This window comes from Delphinapterus leucas, chromosome 15, assembly GCF_059928025.1.
Source record: "Delphinapterus leucas isolate spDelLeu-1000000601 "Yukka" chromosome 15, BTC_Dleu_Yukka2, whole genome shotgun sequence".
Lineage (NCBI taxonomy): Eukaryota > Metazoa > Chordata > Mammalia > Artiodactyla > Monodontidae > Delphinapterus > Delphinapterus leucas.
The window spans coordinates 37703659-37723084 of NC_143143.1; the positions used below are offsets into that span (position 1 = coordinate 37703659).

At 51.7% G+C, this 19426-nt stretch overlaps 1 non-coding gene across 1 annotated transcript; it reads right to left on the reverse strand.

Annotated features, from left to right (window-relative positions):
- Window positions 1-12336: 12336 nt before the first annotated feature.
- On the reverse strand, window positions 12337-12440 carry LOC115803793 (U6 spliceosomal RNA). Its single transcript, XR_004024587.1, has one exon. It is a non-coding gene; the product is annotated as a U6 spliceosomal RNA (small nuclear RNA).
- Window positions 12441-19426: the final 6986 nt, after the last annotated feature.

Genomic DNA, 19426 nt, shown 5'->3' on the forward strand with positions numbered 1-19426 from the left:
GGAGGGGACGACACCTGAGACCACAGGCACCTCCTCTGCCTCAAAAAGGAAGACGCCAGCATCCCTGGACGCAGAGGCATCTGTCTTCCCTGGGTCAGGTTAGCAGGGAGATGGCAGAGCCAGGAAAACCCGGCACGCAGCCGCCTCTCAGGGTGAGAGGGGCCATGCCCCACCCGAGGCTGGGGGGACAGCTGGCCCACCACTGTTGGGGCTCAGGCACCACAGCTGCACAGGCAGCCGAACCCCACTCAGACCCAGGAAGCAGAGCGCACACTGCCCGGAACTTCTATCTGTGCCGCGCAGCTGGCAAGGGCCAGAGGCAGCTCACGGCGGGGGGGTTGGGGCTGGCATCGTCCACCCTTCGTCAGGGTGCCCACAGGTCCCTAAACACGGTGGGGCGCTGAGCCCAGGTCCCTGCAAGCAGCACAGCGTACAGCGGCCCATCCCTTCCCGGACGGGCGCCCAGGGCCAGTGCTGAGCCATCCTTACCAGCCTGCAAGGTGGGAACCCACATGCACCTCACAGCTCAGGGACAGAAGCCGAAGGGCTTTGTGGAAAGACTTGCCCACCCTGATGATCCCGCAGCCCCAGCCTCTGAGCTGAAACCGGCGAGTCTCTCGCAGCCTTCTCAGGACCAGTGGGTCCAAGCTGGGGCCAGGAAAGGAAGGCACCCCTCCATCGACAGGAGCGGGGCACACCCCACACCTGGGGCCACACCAGAGAGCAGCCCACAGGGCCGGGCAGCAGGGGAGGCTGCTGCCAGGGCCCCATCATCCTGACTTACCGGGATAGGCCCCAAATCCAATGACAGTGTCCTTACAGGAGACAGAAGAGGACAGACACAGACTGAGAAGAAGTCACGTGAAGATGGAGATGGGAGCCCCCAGAAGCTGGAAGAGGCTGGAAGGATCCTCCCATGGAGCCTCTGTCTTGGTCTGACTTCTGGCCTCCAGACTGTGAGAGGATGAGGGTCTGCTGTTCTCACCACCCAGGTTGTGGTGATCTGACCTGGCAGCCCCAGGACACTAGCACACCCACCATCCCGCTCTAGTGTGGGTGTGATGGGGGCGGCCCCCTCCCCAGGCTTCTTCCGACTTCTCTGGTCAGCCCTGGGGGCACACCCTTGGCCCTGGCTTCAATGGACACACCCAAGTCAGAAGCAGAAACACCCCTCCTTTGATAACTTAGATGAAATGGACCAATTCCCCCAAAATCACAAACAACCAAACTCACCCAAAATGTAATAGATACTGAATAGTACTATAATTGTCAAAGACGTTGAATTTTCAGTTAAAACTATGGAAGAGAAATGTCCAGACCCAGGTGGTTTTACTGGTGAATTCTACCAAACATTTAAAGAAAAAGTAACACCAATTCTACCCGATCCCTTCCAGAAAGTAGAAAAGGAGGGAACACTTCCGAGGTCAGCATTACCCAAATCAAAGCCAGAAAGGACAAACAAGAAAACCACAGACCAACATCACTCATGAAATAGAAAATGAGCCAGCAACCAAGTGGGCTCAGCTTCAAAATTTGAAAATCAAAAGACCAAATAAGAAACACCACATAATCATATCAACAGATGAAGAAAAAACATTAGACAAAATTCAATATCTATTCATGATAAACAACAACCACCACCTCTCAGCAAATCGGAACAAGAACTTCCTGAACCTGACAAAGGGCATCTACACACCCACAGCCGCCCCTCTCCCCCGTGCCCCCTCCTCAGTGGAGAAAACCATACAGCGGTCTGGCTGGGAACCGACCCCTCTGTTCTGAGGAGCTGGGCAAGAGCGGGGAGGGGGCAGACAGTCCAGAAAAGGCAGGACGGCCACCACTGTCAGATGGGAGAAGCTGGCAGACAAGCTCCATGTCCCAGCCAGAGCATCACAGAAAGGCCACCTCCCCCAGGGCAGGGGCCCCGGCCCAGGAGCCGCCCCTGTGTCCCAGGGTCTAGTGCTGAACCATGGTCAGGCCCAGGGTGGGCCTGCAGACGCCCCCGCCCCCTGGGGTCCTCAGAGGCTGGGTCTGAAGGGGCTGCACCCCTGGTGTGGTCGCCCTCAGGTCCAGGCTCAGCCCGCGTGTGCCCTCCCAGCGGCTCTCAGGTGGGAGACACTGAAGGGGCGTCAACACGTCAGCAGGACCCCTAGGGACTGTCATAGGCGACAGCTGGAGGTGAGAGGCTGGAGCTAGGCCTCGAACTTGCAGGTTCACAGCTCACAGCATCTAGGCCAGGCGGCCTCCCCACGCATCATTCCAACATGTCAATAACTTCATGGGGATTTTCATCCTCCTGAGGTGAGAGCTTGACAAGGCCTGTGTATCGGCCGCAGGGCATCCCCCAGAGCCAGCCCCTCCAAGAAGGGCCTTGACTGGCCTGTGGCTTCGGACCCTGGCCTCACTCAGACTGACGTCCAGTGCCCGCAGGCAGCGCTCAAGGACAGAGCTGGGCCGAGGGACGCCGGCCTCCCAGCTCACAGCCCAACGTAGTGTAAACATTTGGTAGAATCGCAGTGAAGCGGCCGGGGCGTTCCTCCAGGGAGGTTTTTAAACCACTAACCTAATCTATTTCTTACAGGTCTTAGCTTCTGACAGTGAGAAAAGGCAAAGGGAAAAATAACAAATAACGAAAAGCACACAGATGTGAGTCTCCTGGTCTTCCTCACACAGGAGAGAAGGAACCCGCCTCCTTCCTGGCTGTTTCCCGACCAAATGTGATTCAAACATCACCTCTCCTGATGACACCGTTCCTGACAGATGTGGCAGCGGGGACCCTTGTCTCCAGGTCTCTGTCCCGTGGAGACACCTCCAAACAGGAAAGCGGCGAATCCCCTGACGGTCCCGGGGTCAGGATTCGGCCCCTGCAGGTGACCCGGCCTGCTCGGAGTCTGCACCTGGCCCCAGCCTGACCCCACACAAACGACCGAGGAGACCCCAGACACATCCAGGCCCCCTACCTGGGCACATCCAGCTGGCAGCGACCCCTGCACGCCACGTCCAACACCTGACCCTCACCCTGCTTCTCTGCCCCCTGCCCCCTATCCCAGCCCCACTCCTTCCCCCCACAGCCCCCCTCCCCGCCGTTGCCTCCACCCCACCCAAAGCGCGCCCCCCACCTCAGCTCCACCTGCCCAGCCTGAGCCCCTCCCCCATCCACTCACAAGCCCCCACCTCCCCATGGCCCCACATACGCTGCCATCCCCGGGGGACCAGCCCGACAGCGGGTCAGCACAGCGCAAATCAACCCGGACCCCGTCCCTTGAACGTACCCACCAGCTCACTCGATTTCTCTTCCCTCATCTCTGAACGGACGCTGGAGACCTCATGCGCAATCAGCAGGAAAGCAAGCCCACCACCTGCGGACAATCATACTCAGGCCTCCGCCTCCGAACCGCTCACCTTTCTGCTCAGGGTGCACGCAGGTGGGGAGGGGGCGCAGGGTGGGGGTCCCACGGGAGAGAGGACGAGCCCCACTGACCACAGCCCAGGCCCAAGTGGGGCCCAGACCCTACTGTGACCAGGGCCCTGAATGCGGGTGGGGCCTGCCACAGGACTTGAAAAAGGTGCTGGGACTCCTGTGATTACCCTCGCCAAGGGCTTCACGCCACCCACCTGAGCCTCGTTGAGACGCCCACACACAAAGACTGCAGCCTCCACCTGTACTGCCCTAGTGGGGCTAGCTGGGCGGGGCCTCACACCCACGGACCTGAGAGATGATGGTAAACAGGTGTGGCTCAAGCCGTGGAATTGTGGAAATCTGTTACACAGCCACAGAAATCTAATTCAGTCACAAAGGAAGCATCAGCGAGTTCCATGAAGTAGAAGTGTTATAGAACTGATCATAATGCAATAAGACCACAAGTTGTTAACAGTGTCAAAAAGCAGACAGCAAAAGACTTTCATGTGGAAATTTTTTTTTAAACTATTAACTCTTGGATGAGTGGGGAAATACAACCGAAAGTATAGAATTTCTAAAAAAAATAATGACGTGAAAACACTACACATCAGAATCTATGAAATACATTTAAAGCACTAATCATAGAGCAATTCACAATATTAAACATTTTTATTTAAAAAGATGAAAACAAGTTAAATTCCCAACCCAAACAAAGCTTAGAAAAAGAACTAAGTAAATCAATAGAGAGCATAAGAGAGGATATAATAAAAATGAGAAGAGGCATTACAGGGTAAAGAACAGAAAAAACACAATTATGATTAGTAAACCAAAATCCTAATTTTTAAATTAACAGACTAGGTCATCCATTAGTTAACTTAATTGAGAAAATAGAAGAAAACCAAAAAAGAAATAATAAGAGGAGGACATCCTTGGTGGCGCAGTGGTTGAGAGTCCACCTGCCAATGCAGGGGACACAGGTTCGTGCCCCGGTCCGGGAAGATCCCACATGCCGCAGAGCGGCTGGGCCCGTGAGCCATGGCCGCTGAGCCTGCGTGTCCGGAGCCTGTGCTCCACAACGGGAGAGGCCGCAACAGTGAGAGGCCCGCGTACCGCAAAAAAAAAAAAAAAAAAAAAAAAAAAAGAATCCACCTGCCAATGCAGGGGACACAGGTTCGAGCCCTGGTCCAGGAAGATCCCACCTGCCGTGGAGCAACTAAGCCTGTGTGCCACAACTACTGAGCCTGCACTCCAGAGCCCGCAAGCCACAACTACTGAGCCCACATGCCACAATTACTGAAGCCCACGCACCTAGAGCTCATGCTCCATAGCAAGAGAAGCCACCACAATGAAAAGCCCACACACCGCAATGAAGAGTAGCCCCCGCTCACCGCAACTAGAGAAAGCCTGCACACAGCAATGAAGACCCAACGCAGCCAAAAATAAAAATAAAAATTAATTAATTAATTTTAAAAACACTGGCCCTGTTAGAGATGGAAAACTTAGACCCATTTCCATGGAAGAAATAAAGTTACCAGGAAACACTCAGCCCCCTGTCCCCCCAAAAAGGCAATAGGCACAGGTAATTTCACAGATAAATTCTACCAAATCTTTAAGGACCAGATGGTCTTTTTTTATTTTTTGGAGTACAGTTGCTTTACAATGTTGTGTTAGTTTCTGCTGTACAGCAAAGTGAATCAGCTATACATATACATATATCCCCTTTTTTGGATTTCCTTCCTATTTAGGTCACCACAGAGCAAGGGACCAGATGGTCTTAAAGCTTTACAAATTATCCCACAGCATTGAAGATGAGGGGAAAACTTTTATATTCTTTTTCTAAAGCAAGAAGAACATTGGTAACCTAACTATAATAAAGACAGTATGAAAGAAGACATTTACAAGCCAATATCACTTATGAATATTGATGCAAAAGCACCAACTAAAACATTGCCCATCAGAATACAACCCCATACAAGGAAAATAAGACAACACAGCCAAGGGGAATTTATCCCAAGACTCCAAAGTTGCTTCACTATCAGACATTCCAGACATAAAATTCACTATATTGACAGATTTCAGGAGAAAAATCATGATTCTCTCCATAGGTGCAAAAAAAGCCCTGACAAAATTTAATGCCCATTCCTGATAAAAATATAAACAGTAAGGAAAATAGATATTGATAGATACTTTCTTCACAAAACAAAATATATATACCATTTCCTAAACCCATCACCCCCCTGAACAAGAGATGCTACTGTCAGCACTGTACAGAGGCATTAGCCATTGTAATCAGACAAGAAAAATCAGTGAGGATCATAAGAACTGGAAAAGAAATGAAACTTTCTCTATTTGCAGAGGCTATGATCGTCTACCTGGAAAACCTTAGAGCAATGCTGTGCAATTAAACTTCTTGTGATGATGGAATGTTCCACATCCTCCATGTCCAAAACAGGACCCACCAGCCACATGCAGCTATTGAGCTTTGAAATAGGGCTCCTGTGACTGAGGAACCGAGTGTTTGGTTTCATTTCATTTTATGTGCGTACATACATTTATTTATTTATTTATTTATTTTATGTATTTATTTATCTTGGTTGCGTTGGGTCTTCGTTGCTGTTCGCGGGCTTCCTCTAGTTGCAGCGAGCGGGGGCTACTCTTCACTGTGGTGCGTGGGCTTCTCACTGCAGTGGTTTCTCTTGTTGTGGAGCATGGGCTCTAGGCGCGTGGGCTTCAGTAGTTGTGGCATGTGGGCTCAGTAGTTGTGGCTCACAGGCTCTAGAGCACAGGCTCAGTAGTTGTGGCGCATGGCCTTAGTTGCTCCACAGCATGTGGGATCTTCCCGGACCAGGGTTCAAACCCGTGTCCCCTGCATTGGCAGGTGGATTCTTAACCACTGTGCCACCAGGGAAGTCCCTGCACATATATTTTTATCAGCAATGGGCATTAAATTTTGTCAGGGCTTTTTTTGCACCTATGGAGAGAATCATGTGATTTTTCTCCTGAAATCTGTCTATATAGTGAATTTTATGTATAGAATTTCTGATAGTGAAGCAATTTCGGAGTCTTGGGATAAATCCCCCTTGGTTGTGGTGCTTTATTTTCCTTATATAGGGTTGTATTCTGATGGCCAATGTTTTGGTTAGTGCTTTTGCATCAGTATTCAACAGCTACAAGTGACTATCACATTGGACAGCAGGTCTGGCCATAGAGAATCAATGGGGAAAATTGACTCAAACAATAAGCGAGTTCACAAAGGCATGAAATTATCACACAGAAATCCAGAGCTTCACGTCCACACAAAATAACTCCCATCAACATCAGACACCAAGAAGATGGAACACTTTGGAATTAACCTAACAAGTGTGCAAAAGTCATTATTGGGACAATTAAAGAAATGTGAGTACAAATTGCAGATTAGAGAACACCTAGTATTGTATCGAGGTTAACATCCCGATTTTGACTTATGCTTCGGTCATAGGAGAATGAACGCCCATGTTTAGGAAACACACCCCTAGAATATTTAGGGTTGAGGGGGGCACCATTATGCAACTTAATCTCTGAAGACAAACATAGGAAACATTGACTTTTGGGTGATCTGGGAGAAAGGAATGCAGGATTCACTGACCTATTTCTGCAACTTTTCTCTAAATGTGAGATCATTTCACAATAAAAAGTTAAAGAATTGAACTATAAATGCCACGCTCTATGACCTGGCACTTCCTTGCAGGAACTTGGGTCACACTTGTGCCTGTGAGAACAGCTTCTACGAAGAGCTTCTCTGTTATGTCCATACTTTCTACTACCTTCTAACATCACTAAATTATGTGCGTCCTAACACGGCGGCTCCTTACATCCACCAAAGAAGGGCCGGGCAGATGGAGACAACCCCCCACACACAGACCACAGAAGGTGCAGAAGGGTGTGTATGTGGAGGGCTCTGTTCACACAGAATGTCCCCAGGACACCGAGAAACGCGGGGTGGCCATCTCTCGGGGAGGAACTCAGAGCACTGGGGTGGGGAAAAAATTCATGTTTCAGTACATATCCCTAAAAATTAAATATTTTAAAACTTAAATAATTTTGATACTGTCAAATACAAGATGGTACAGCCGGAACCCTGCTATGGGCTGAATTGTGTCCCCAAAAATAGATGTTGACATCCTGACCCACAACATCTCAGAATGGGACCTTGTCTGGAAACAGGGTCTTTGCAGATGTAGTTAGTTAAGATGAGGTCTTACTGGAGCAGGGCGGCCCTAATCCGCTAAGACTGGTGGCCTTCTAGGAGGAGGAGGCAAGACACAGCCGTATGAAGACGGAGACGGATGGGGGATACGTCCAAAGGCCAGGACGCCAAGGGTTGCAGGCAGCAATAGAAGCTGGAAGAGGCAGGAGAAGCCTCCCCTGGAGCCTCAGAGGGAGCGGCCTGATCTGACTTCCGGCCTCCAGACAGTTAGGGGACGCACTTCTGTGGTTTGAAGCCCCAAGCCTGTGTGTTAGGCAGCCCTGGGAAAAGTAACACAGACCCTGAAAGCAAACAGGCCTGAGCCCAAGGTGCAAACATCAGCCCATCAGCCAGCCTGCAAGCTCCGGCCCAGGAGCAAGGACACCCCCTCCCTGGTCGGTCCCTGTCACAGGATGTAGACTTGGCCCCACTGCTGTAGCCAGAAACCACCTCCGGTTTGTCAAGTCCAAACGTGGGCTCTTTCAAATGCTAATTGGGATGCATAGGGGGCCCCCCAAAGGAAAAGAAATAATGGGCAAAGCAGGGCCCTAAAGGAGATGTGAGGGGAGAGAAGGGACGGGAGGCAGACAGGAAGCAAGGACACGGCAGACGGGGGGTCTGCACACACTATGCCACGTCTGTGCGCTGCCCGAGGGGGTGGGGTCCAGACCAGAGAGCGGCGGGGACGGCGACAAAGAGCCCAGCAGAAAGTCTAGTGACGGCAGTGTCCGGCACAGGTAGGAACTCAGCCGCACCGACGTTTGCAGGGCAACCCCAGGTGACCAGCCCTGCTAAGCAGTTGTGTCCACCAAGAGAGGACTTTGTCAGCCCCGGGTGTCACTGGGGTCGTCCACTCACCGGAGGAGCCAGGCAGGGCCCCGCTTCACACGCAGATGCAGGAGCAGGTGCCGCAGCCAATACGCCTCACCCTGGTTCCACACATTAGTGTCTTAGCTGTGCCAACATGCTCACACACATACACACATGTGCACACGCACACCCCAGCTTTGAGGAGCCCTTCTGCCTCCTTATTCACTTACTCCCAGACCAGCTTTGCCCTTTCTAGATGGGTCGGAACAAGGCAGGCATCCTTACCAGGGACAGGAGCCACAGAGCAGGCGTCCACAGCCGCAGGGCTGGGAGTGGTTACGCCGGAGGACCGAGAACAGAGACAAGTGCTCTGACCAGCAGGACTGGGGTTCTGCTGTTGAGGTAGCGAGTCACTCACACACACAGGCAGAAATTCGAGGGAGGCTGTGGAGTTGGGTGGAATCGGGAGGCATATGGGTGTGAACTCAGTTTCAATCCAAGTGGCTACAGACCAAAGTGCACAAACGTGTGTGTGCACGTTCACGTGTTCCTTAGCTCCGTCCAAGAGCACCTAGAGTACTTTCCAAATCCTACCTCTCACTGAAGGCACCAGGCTCTGCAGAGTGGCCACGTCCAGGGCTGGGTGGGGACAGAAGAGCCTGAACACCTTCAGTCCAGAGAGTAAGGATAGACCCACAAAGAGGGGCTCCCACCGGCCAAGGCCCAGACTCTGGGGCAGGAGCATGAAATAGGACATTGAATGAATGAATGAATGAATGAATGGAGAGTCCAACAAGGAGCAAGACCTTTGGAGTTCTAAGGTTACAGCGGGGGAAAGAGGCATGGCGGACACGGTGCTGACGGACCATCACAGTGAACACTGCCAGAAACAAGCCACATGGAAATCACGCCCTCCCAGTCCTGCTTAGGCGAACACGTGTGAAACCCGTCCTGAAGCAACATCAGACACACCCAAACTGAGGTCCCCACGAGGCCATGGTGCCCGCTCTTCAAAAGCTGAAGGTCACCAAGTCCAGACAGAGGGGACGGAGATGTTTGCATGCTGGCCTGTCCTCCAGGCCCACCATGCATCAAGACTGACACAGGGTCCACCCAGGTGGGCTTGGGGCGTGCTGACTTGTCATAGCGTCTTCCCTTCCCAAAAGACCCTACAGCACAGATTAGCTTTTATGTTGAATTTGCTTTGGCTTTTCCCTAAGAACTTGGTGACCCTCCCTCAGCACAGAGACCTCCCAGAATCCAGGGGGCAGGACCCAGAGGGAAGACCTCAAGGACTTTTTGCTCCAGGCAAGACCTCTGCTCTCAGAGGGCGGGCGCGGGAGGTCTGCCTTCGGAGCAAGTTCTTCCCTCCCAGGGGTGCAGGCAGAGCCACAGCTCTGGGCCAGGGCCAGGGTCAGCTCTGGGTCAGGACCAGTGTCAGCTCTGGGCCAGGGCCAGGGTCAGCTCTCAGAGAGAAGGCCCTTCCTTTCTTCCCAGCCATCTGACCTACCCCAAATGGGCACCCCTCACAGTGTTTTCTAGGAAGCCATTTCTCCATCTTCTGGTCCCCTGCGGCATCGAATGGGACCCCTGAGGCACTGTCACCCTCACTATGGCCAGGGCGGGGGCGGGGGGGGGGACAAGGAACCTGGTGTGCTTTCCGGGCCGGTGACAATGAAAGCAGACCTCCCCTAAACCCAACAGCCCGCTCGGCCCCTCTGCCTGTGGGGACTCACCCCGCGTGGCCCAGGCTGGGGCTCCAGGCAGCAGCGCCAGCTGGTGGAGCCGCAGCTCCTCCTCCAGAGTGTGCCCCCCAGGCCCATCCTGCCTGCTCCCCACAGCTGCCTGGGGCAAGCTCGCTGCTTCTCTTCTCTGTGTGTATTTTCTCTGGAGCCTGACCCATGGGCTTTTCTGCATTCTCTTTGAGATAAAAATCAAAAACAAATCTTTAAAGACCATCTCCAAAAACCACAGAATGGCTGGAATTAAATAAAAATAAAGCTTGTGGTTTTCCTTTCAGGAACTTCCTGCTTATCTGAAATGCACAGAGTCAGCAGCACCTCGGAGCCCGGATGGAGGTTCCCGGGGCCTCAGCCTTGGGATGGGGTCATCCCAGCAGGTGACTGGCCACCCTGTCCCGGTGTGCATCACGGGAGGGGGACAGTGGCCAGACCTGCTGGCCTAACGCCAATATACACGTGTGTGCAGTCCACGTGGGGGCTGACGAGTGTCCCCAAATATCCACATCCACCCTGATCTGTGCCCAGACTGTTCTGTGTTCTCTTACGAGACGGTCGGACACGTGTGGGCACAGAAGAATAGCTCGGGAAGACAAAGTTTATTAGACTCAGGGGTCCTAGAGATGAGGCCACACATGCAGGGCCATGGGGAAGCACCCGAGTGGAAGCAGGAGTCAGGGGGAGGTCTAGGAGAGCCTTTACCAGTTCCGGGGGTGCTGGGGTTGTCCCCAGCTGTCTGGTCCCTCTTCCTGGGTGATTAAGGGCAAGGGGGAATGTTGGCACCGTGTGTGAGAGGTGGATAAAGAGGTGGTGTGGGGTCTGGAAGCAAAAGGTTTCTTAAGATGTCAAGACATCACAAGGTACAGAAAATGGTAAAACATGATGAATACAACCTGAATATCAGGTTATGACATTATTTGGAAACGGGGTCCTTGCAGACGTAATAAAGTGAAGGATCTTTAAGATGAGATCATCCTGGATCAGGGCGGCCCTCAATCCAACGACTGGAGTCCTGACAGAGGAGAAACCACGCAAAGATGGAGGTAGAGGCTGGAGTGACGCGGCCACAGCCCAGGGACACCTGGTGCCCCAGAGGCTGGACAAGCCCGGAAGGACCCTCCCCCTTCCAGCCCCCGAGAGCCTCCACAGGCAGCACAGCCTTGAGACACCTGAATCTCTGATTCAGGCTCCAGACTGCAAGAGAACCAGTGTTGTCTCGGGCCCCCAGTTGGTGGTGATTTGTTGTTCCCTGAATCCGCGGTCCCAGAAACATTCCAAGGGATTTCGGCATCATCTTGAAACAGCCTTGAGAAACCAATAAAACTGTCCATTAAACTTTCCTTTCAGCTGCCATGAGAGCACCTTTGGGACGACATTAAAATTTGGGGGCAGGAGGACGGAAAGGATGCTTTTTGGTGGGTGCTGTTAGTCTGCCAAAACTGGCACCACAGAAGGATAATCGGGAGGTTTTCAGCTGGAAAGCCTGTCGTTTATGACCAGGTCCTTCTGACCACGTCCCGGACCACAGGTTCCTCCCAGGCGCCAGGTAACACATACTGGGATCCGCCCACGTCTGAATACAGCATAAAAATCTCCCTTGTTGCAAGTGGAGAGCTTTCCCACACGATTAATTTAAGATGCCGGGACACACGGGGGCGAGGCATCTGAAACCTGCTCAAGATCTCTGCTGAATTCCACGTGGAATTTATGCGTATCTACGGATTGCCAGGAATAGATCTATCATACTAACGACTGCAGGCCTTAACAGCACTCACACACATCTAGTGGCAAGTAACAGAACTGCAGGAACACAGGTGAAAAGGAGAATCTGGCAGCTTTAGAAGCAGTCTTGTGCTCATCACAAAATTCCCACCTGTACTTGTCTCTCCCTACCCTGAAGATCACTCTCTTAGAATGTATATTCCACGCAGCCTTATCAGCCAGGAAGACTTTGTCATACTTTCTGATCCACGTTAGTACTGTAAAATAAAAATGAGTTTTATTTTTAGAAAATTTTCCAAATGCAAACCATAACATAAAATTTAATGTGATTTTTCTTTCAGGCCATATTGTCTCAAAATCCTGACAGAGCCTCCTAGAGGTGGGGGCCGGGTACCCATCTGAAAATCACTCTTCTGGGAAAACTGACTTAATGATCATGAAAAGATATGGACTGCTTCACACACTTGCGTGTCATCCTTGCACAGGGGCCGTGCTAATCTCTGTATCGTTCCAGTTTTAGTGCATGTGGTGCTGAAGCCAACACCATGTGGAATTTAAACCGACACTCGCATGAATAACGCCGATGTCCGCGCCCCCTGTAACCCACAACCGCCTTAGGGGGCTTCCCCAATGTGTTTCATCAGCTCCTCCAGACCAATCTAAGTCTTAGTTTTTGTGCAGAATAATCTTTCTTCCTTGTATTGATGCGGGAAGAAATAATAGTTGTTTTCACAATTCACCATCCATACACGGTAACAGAAGACAGTCGCCTATCAGAACACAGCTTTGCTAAAAGTGGCTGGTTGGGAGGCAAATTCCTAATTGTACTTGGATGGGACAGTGGGTTAACTTTGCCAAGAAGCAGAGTTTGGAAGAGAAAAGAAGATATAGACAAGGAATCAGATTAATTTCTTTTGTGCAGCAAAATATTCTATCAGCTTACGGCTATAAAGTTCTAACAACTAACAAGCTTTACTGAAGAGAAGAAAGAAACCACACACTGGCCAACATGGAGCCCAAGGCCCAAAGCTGTCTTCGACTTGAAGAGATTGGAGCAAAAGCAAAGTCACTCGTGAAACAAAAGCAGAGAGGCTCGAAGGGAGCTGCACACATCAGTATTTTCAACGAATAAACATCCGCAGGCACCTGTTTGCTGGGAACCAAGAGAGAAGAGCAAAGACTTCAGAAAAAAGCAGGGAGTGAGGCGCGGGCCATGGGGACTAAAAGTCATCTAATTTTATCTGGCTTCTTTCCAACGGTAAAATCTAATCCATCATTTTCTCTGGGTGAAAGCTCTTAATGAAAATTTAGAGAGTGCAACTGAAATTTAGAATTCTCTGGGGATTCTGCTGGGAAGATATCTAACAGCCACACAAAACTCACCGCAGCCAAACCTGTCAAGAGAACAGACCACGTGGGAAGCCATGGGGCTGTACCATGGCTCCCGGACCTCCGTGCCCCTCGCCACCACAGGAAACATCCTCCTCCTGCCGGGGAGGAGGGGGTGGCTCCTCCAAGACCCCAGCTTACAGCTCTCAGCTCGTGAAACCCTGTGGGAAGGGCCAGATGGAGAGAGGCGGCCTCTCAGCACCACACACTTGCACCCTTGACACCATCCCCTGTCCTCACTCGGACGGACGGGGAAGGAGTCTCGCTGGTCTCCCTCGTGCAACCATCACACCTGTCTAGTTCCGGACTTTTCCATCACTCAAAATGAAACCCCACACCCATTAGCAGTCACTCCCCACCCCCTCCCCCAGCCCCTGGCACCCGCTGATCTGTTTTCTGTCTCTCGATTTACCTGTTCTGGATGTTTCACACACAAGTGAACTCATGTCATGTATGTGGCCCTTTCTGTCTGGGCTCTTTCACTTAGAATAATGGTTTCAAGGTTCATCCACATTGTAGTGTGTCAGCACTTCATTCCTTTTTACAGCAGGATGATGCCCCCTTGTACGGATGACCACGTTCTGTTTATCCATCATTCGTCAATGGACACGGGCTCTTTCCACCTTACGGCTGCAGTGACTGTGCAGGAATGACCGTGGGCAGGCAGGTATGTGCTCAGGTGCCTCTTTTCAATTCTCTTGGGTGTGCACCCAGGAGTGGAGTTGCTGGGTCACCTGGTAACTCTGTGCTTAACCTTCTGAGGAACCTCCAGACTGTTTCCCACAGCGGCTACACTGTTTTACATCCCCACCAGCCATGCACGAGGGTTCCAATTTCTCCACATCTACGCCAGCGCTTGTCATTTTGCATTTTTATTATAACCACCAGAGAGGGGGCAAATGGTATCTCGTGGTGGTTCTGATTTGCATTTTGCCAAGTATCTTTTCAGGTGCTTGTTGGCCATCTATCTATCTTCTCTGGGGAAGTGCATTTGAATAGTCTTTCTCCTGTTTCCACTCGCCTTTCTGTAGCCCTGTATGTAGGAGGCTTGGGCGTGCAGGGTCCCGATGCTCACGTGAGGCTCGCAGGGTCGTCCAGCATGCCCTCCAGTACACAGGCTGTGACCTTTGGTCAATGTTTGGAAACAGGGGGAGGGGTGATCTCAGCCTTTCAATGATCTCCTGGGTGTTCCCTTGTTAAGGATCTTTGATCAAAGGACATTATCATCCAGTATATTTTATATTTTATTTTCTCCTGGGAAGAAATGGACCCCAGTTATCCCAGAGCATAAGGAATGACCCAGAGGTCAGGTTGACACCTCAAGCCGAGTAATGTAAGACAGCAGCCAGGGCTTCCACACCATTGAAACCTGAGCCCACTGCCACCTCCAATCCCGGAGAGGGTTTGAAGAACCAAAATTCAACTGAAAAAGCCAGAAAACACGTAGTGATACCAGATGTCACCATTAAGCTTACAATAGTGACAAATAATTTTTCTACCACTTCAAAGTTGTGTCACCACGTCCATTCCCTGCACCACGAGCTCAGAATCCCCTTAATTTTCTGCCTTTGATAAACAGGCAATTCGGATTTGTTTCCACAAAAGCAGAGCCCACGCAAAATTCTCAACAGATGTACTCCAAGCACACACGATGCTAGAGAGCCATGTTAAAGCATTTTGCATCTTAACTCTCTTATGTTCTGGAGTGTCTCGCCCTGAAAAACCAGCATGATTTAAGGGAGCTCCCCAAAATTCAGAAAATATGTTCTTCTGTATCTACATGAAAATACGGGTATGACCTCTCACACTTGCAACCTGAACATTAGGTTGCCAATGATAAACATTCTAAATCATCTCAGCAAACCTCCGCCCAGCACATCTGCACCTGGTTAGGGTGTGGCTTCCAGAAGGAGGGGCAGACGTCCTGCACGCAGGTTGCTCCCAGCTCCTCCTGAGGGCAGAGGTCACCAGAGCTGGCTGAGGCCCAGTGGCTCCTGTTGGCTCAGGTGATGGAGCCAATGGACTCGCTGTTCTCTCTGAGCGCCAAGGAGATGACAAGTTCAGGGTATGGTGGGAGCACACAGCAAATCCCCCTTTTGTTTCCTATGTGGGACATTTTGAACCGAATTTAAACCAAACACGGGAAAAAGCTAAAATTTTTTTCAGTTTTCTGACACGTGTAGCCCCCAAGACGATGACGCATCGCCCGCCCTGTAGAAGGCATGCCCCTCCCTTCTCTACAACCCTTGCCTGCCTTCCTGGGACCTTCTCACTCACCTTCCTGCCTGACAATGTTTTGTTTCTGATGAAAAGCCATCTTTTGTCTGCCTAGGGGATCAATCTCCATCTTCCCACTCATTCTGGTGAGTTTTTGAGCGTGATGTCACACATAAGGGGAGGAGGGGCAGTCCCGGCTCCTGCCCTCACATCCCCATGCCCCTTCCACCCGCATCGCCTCACCCCACCTCCATGTCTGGCCAAGTTACGGAGCCTCTGTGGTGAAGGAAGCTGTAGGGTAGGAAATACCTTTTCCTTTACCCTCTCACGTTCAGTAACTGACGTGTGTGGACTAAACTGACAACAGATTTAACAGAAGAAAAAAGTTCATTCGTATGCACATGGGAGCCAAGAAAAGTAGCTGGCTCAGTAAATGGTTTCAATTAGATGCTTATATACCTAATTTAATGGGGGAAAGGGAGCCGGGAGAAAAGCCTTCCTACAGGAAAAACAAGTCTCTTTAGGAAAGACAAACGAGTTTTAAGAGAACAATTGAAACATAAGAAGGTATGTGATAATGTCCCCGAGAAGGAACTTGGGATAGGATTTATTCACAGTATCCCCCCTGGAAGCAGACAGGCCCGACAATTTACGGCAGCCTTATTTCCCAGAAGTTGCTCTTATTCAGATGAGGGACGCTCCAAAAAGGCCTCTTTCTGCATCTATTGATTCTCGAATGCCTTCAGCTCAAAATAAACCTCACGCCAAGGTGCTATATTTTGGCTCGGCATATCCTGATCCCCTTCACGGCCCTTAGCCACACGTTTGCCCTGTCACCCAGCGCTGGCCAAGCCCCCGGGGTCTGCGGGACTCGCTGCTGCACAGGCTCCATCTGCTCTTCCTCCAAGACCAGGCCCAGCAGGTCTTTTAAGGGCCACTCAGTCTCCCACATGAGGGTGATTAGAACACCCAGTGGAGAAGGGACCAACAAGGGAGTGAGAGGCCCGCGCACCGCAGGAAAAGAAATCACCTTGGGGTGACACTTACACAGCACTGACCATTAGCCCCTTCCATGATTTAATTTATCTAATCCTCACACCCTGTGGGGTTAGCCCCAGTTCACAAGTGAGGAAACGAGGGCACAGAGAAGTTGAAGCCACACAGCCAGGAGGGGACAACACCAGAATGTGAACCCCAGCAGTCTGGCTCCAAAATAAGGCCCATCCCTGAAACACCAGACCATTTGTGAGCCCAGCTCCCAGGGCACAGAAGGCTCCTGGGAGCATGGTCAGCAGGGGCCATCCTGCTTTCCTTTCTCTTACCTCCCTCTGTTTCTTACACAGCGAGCTCTGAGCTCTCCAGCAGTGAAATGGGGTAGCCTGTGTCATGCACAACCAAAGCACCTCCGACCCTCACTAGGGAGGGAGAAATGAGGCGTGTGGATATTGAAATGGGAAGGTCTGGCTGTTCACCCATAGCTGAAGCAATCCAGATGAGCCCAACTCAACACCTGGTTTGCTTTTCTGAAGACAAACAACAAAAAGTTCAATTTCTGGGGGGCAGGGCTGGTTCTGTTTCTGCTTTAAATGCTAAGCAGATTCCTCGGCTGGGGAGGCCACGGGGCGAAGAGATGCACACAGGTGGAGGGTCTGGAAGAAGCCATGAGCCAACAGAAAAGAAGGGTCCGGAGACCGTCTCTCAAAGGCAGCAAGAACCTCTGCGACCACATCCTGCTGCCCAGGGTGTGGGGGGGCTGCCTCGGCGGGTCCTGCAGATGGGAAGACTGCCCATCAGCTGTGCCTGAGAGACAACAAGAAACAGAGGCTCATTAAGAACATTTATGAAAAGCCAGGAGCCTCGATCCTCGCTCAGCATCCTCACTCATTAAGGGCATGTCAGTGGAGAGTGGAGCCAAACATTCTTTTTCTAGGAAGGAAACAGGCTTTTCCACAAACCAGTTGTCACCAGGACAATGAGGGGTAAGGCCCAGACTGCCATACAGTTCCAGGCTGCTCCCACCCCAAGTGCTGGGAAGGTGACAGGGACAGTCTGGAGTGGGGCCCCCACCTCCCAATCCAGCCCAATCCACTCAGCCCAGAGTATCCACCAGCCCCTACAGTCACCACCTCGTCAGTGCACACACCCATGCTCCCCATCACCCCTCCTGCCTGCTCCCTGTGGAGCCTGGCCCTCAGCAGGAGCGGGTCACCCATGACTAACACCATCGGGGGCCTCAGAGCCTCATGGGGATCCTGAGGGGCAAAGCAGGTGAAAGCAGTGGCTCAAGGCCCTGAGGCCAGAGTGAGGCCTCCCAGAAAAGCCAAAGGGGGAGTCTGAGGAGACGACAGCCTGAACTCACAATCCCATTAGCTCACCTGAGAGCAAGCCCAGCGGGGAGACAGCAGGCTGGTTGCCCACTGGATCCAGGGAACATGGGCTGAGCTGGGAGGACATGTGCTCCCCGGACAGAGCTCAGCCACCAGGACCAAGGAGTCCCTCACCAAAGCAGAGCCTCGGCTCCCCCTGAGATGAGGCCCCAGACCGGAGGGGCTGCAGGGCTCCTCACCAGGTGCTCCCACCAGATGCTCCACCAGATGCTCAAGGGTATTGGGCCTCCATCTCCCTCAGCCCTGTTTTGCTGTTGCTGCTTCTATGACACCACGTGCTCTCCTGGCCCCGGGCTGCCGTCCCCTCAGGCTCTCGCCCCTTCCCTCTCTCTTTCTCCCTTTGAGGAGGACAGGAAGGACCCTGTTCAGTGCCTCTAGCCCCTCTCAGTCTTAGGGGAGGGAAGCAGGACATACAGAAAGGTCGTGGTCCGAGGAGCAGTCACCATCTCTCTGCCTAACCATGAGAAAAACATCTGACAAACCCCAGTTGAGGGGCACCCTACGAAATCCCTGACCAGCACACCTCAGAATGGTCAAGGCCATCAAAACTAAGCCAGAGACCCTATCCCAGAGGAGCCCAGGAGGTGTGAGGACCACACATCACGGGGGCCTAGCACAGGAAGAGAATGCTACTTAACACTGTGCTGGCGTTGGTTCATAACCGTGATGAGCGCGCCTCACAAGCGCAGAGGTTAGTGACGGGGGGTGCGCAGGGCAGGGGACACACAGGGACTCTGTCCTTCCTGCTCAGTTTTTCTGTAAACCTAAATCTGCTCTAAAAAAGTTTTAATTAAGTCTATACTTAATTTTTTTAAGTAGCAAGATGTCCCCACAATCACAGCAGCCCAGTCTCTCCATAGACCCCAAAAGGTGAAAGGACCAGGACCCTCACAATCACCCAGTCTCTGACACAGACGGTGTCCTCTGGGAATCTCAAATATCTGGGCCTCAGCAAGACCAACAGGCAGAGTAACCTTGATTACAAATCAGACTTCCACAAGCTCATTTCTCCTCATAAAACTATACTAAATATTTTATGACTGACCCTCCTTATCTTCAACAAAAGGAATCAAAAAGCAGCAAATCAATGGGGACAGAACACCAGAAAGGGCGTGAGTCAACGATACGTGGTTCACGAGGTGGGTCCAGGGTCATAGGGCTGCGAAGAACTATATGTTCTCAGCCCTGACCTCTTGAAAGGGTACAGTGGGATATTCCAGAGGCTATATACCTGACAGGCAAAGTCGGAACCGACTCAGCAGAACCAGAGCCAAGAATGCAGCTCCTTTAAGAGATCTGCTCAAACATAAAACGATGGGAAAATAATGCTGTTTTTCTTTAAAACGTGATGTTTACATGTAGTGGATTTATTAAGGAGAGTTAAGGGGTCCTGAGACCGAATTTGAAAGCTAGGTCCAGCGTTTGCAACGTAGGGAGGCGATTGCATGGGCCTGTGGCTCCACCTAGTGCCAGGCAGGGGACACGGGTGGCCCAGCCAGCCGAGGATGGAGCCGCCTGACACCACCATACAAAGTCG